Raw genomic sequence first — 2,186 nt, 5'->3', positions numbered from 1 at the left:
CTATATTATGGGTATGCTGTCTTTGCTCACACATTTGGGTAGCTTCTGGAATATAGGACTTATTCACGTTTTGCTTCCTAATCTTTCTGTTGTACAGGGCCAGATCTCCTCTTAGCCACTTGATTGTTTTTATGTGAAGCACATCTTACTATCGCCTTATTTTGGTTGCTTTTGTTCACAAGAATTGTTAATATGAGAATGTGTATCCACCTTAATAAAGAAGTTAAAATAAAAAAAAAAAAAAAAGAATATTATGTTATCGCGCATGCTCTAAACTAATTCACTTTTCATAGCTGAGTGCCAAATGTCTCTAACCAATTAAATGCAATGGTCCATAATGGTGTCCTCTGCTTATAAAAGTGCATTTCACAACCCCAGCACAAACACACAACTAGTACAGGTAGCAGTGTGGTGCACCCCGACATGAGCTGTGGGAATGGCAGCATGTGGATTCACATGGAAGAGATCCCTGCAGGAGAAATACATACATTTTAAAATGTGCTTTTTAAAAAGTGCTCCCAGGCAGCAAAGCAATGAATATGAAATGTGGAAAATCTTAATTTTCTCTGAATTTCGTTTTCAATAACCATAAAATGAGGGTAAAATCTACTTTTATAATATGGGGTTGCAAAGAGTCAGACACGACCAAGCAGCTGAACTGATGAGGACTCAACAAATGCGAAACTAAAATATACTCCTGCTGTCACAGAGGACAGCCACAGATATATGCGTCTCAAACGTCCTGTAACGTGGTAGCTAAGAAGGGCTGGAAGTTGTCTACTGACCAGCGATAGCTCAGTCCAGAAGCAGACTTTCCCAAAGTTAGTACTTTATCCCATAGTGATCTTCTCTCCTCATTCTGGCCATCAGCAGATCTTGACGTTTGTCCCACCCTAAAGCCCAACTCCAGTCTATGCCTCAGGACAAAACACGGGGAGGGGATGGGTAGTGGGGGCGTTCAACACAGAGGAGAATACAAAGAGCAAAGCATGCTTTCCACAAGCTCCCTAATTCATGTATATAAATATGCTCTGTCTAAACGGAATAACTTAAATGTTTTGTGTGACTGCCTTTAAAGACGTGTAGCTTGCATGCAGGCTGTGTCACCCACTTTTCCTTACTGTTCTTTTCATAGTATGGCTCTTTTCACTTCTGCCCCTAGACCTTAAGACCTCTCGTACCTGAAACACTTGCCATCTCTGGCTCACCTTAGGTGTAGGTGTCTGCATCAGTCTCTTGCGTGGTCTCCAACAGAAGACTCCCTCAGACGGCTTCAGGATCACCTGCCGAGCCCAGGAGGCTCATTAGTAGCCTGGAGCTACCCTGACGCCTGACTGTTCTCATTTCCTCCGGTGATCTAGCGAAGCATCCACATCTCTGCAAATCTTTGAGTTTCTGGACAAAGGCATAAATTCTGGTCATTTTCCTGTTCTCCTCCAATGCCTTTAATCTGGGCCAGAACTTGATAAATAAATATTTTGGTTTTGTTTTGTTTGCCAATAGATGGTTTTGAAAAGAAATTTGTCCTTGTTGGAGGACTACACAGGCCTGGGGGCTGCAAGACTGTCAAGTGTGTATACGCAAGAGAAACAAGGAATAACTAAGGAACAATTCTATCGCTTCAGCAACACACCACTGCAGATTGTCACAGCCATGATGCAGCTCATGACTTGTCAAACTGTGGTGAAACTGCAATCACTCCCCAGGCAGCTGCTCCTCCATAAGCTATCTTCCTAACGATGACGTGTTCAGGTGGACAGTATTTCCTTTGCCAGGGCTGCCACAACAAAGAACTAAGACTGGGAGGCCCAAACGAGCGAAATTCTTCTCACAGTTGTGGAGGCCAAAAGTCGGAGGTCCAGATGCCAGCAGAGCTGTTTCTTCCGAGACCTTTCTCCTCGGCTTGCAGACACAGAGCGCCCTGGGTCTTCCCTCCACGCCAGTCTGTTCAAATTTCCTCTTCTATAAGGAGACCAAGTCACACTGGATAAAGGTGTGCCCTGCTGCTGCTGTTAAGTCACATCAGTTGTGTCCAATTCTGTGTGACCCCATAGATGGCAGCCCACCAGGCTCTGCCATCCCTGGGATTCTCCAGGCAAGAACACTGGAGTGGGTTCCCATTTCCTTCTCCAATGCATGAAAGTGAAAAGTGAAAGTGAAGTCGCTCAGTCATGTCTGACTCTTTG

This window comes from Bison bison, unplaced genomic scaffold, assembly GCF_000754665.1.
Source record: "Bison bison bison isolate TAMUID 2011002044 unplaced genomic scaffold, Bison_UMD1.0 scf7180017864327, whole genome shotgun sequence".
In the NCBI taxonomy this organism is placed as follows: domain Eukaryota; kingdom Metazoa; phylum Chordata; class Mammalia; order Artiodactyla; family Bovidae; genus Bison; species Bison bison.
This window is presented reverse-complemented; position numbering follows the sequence as displayed.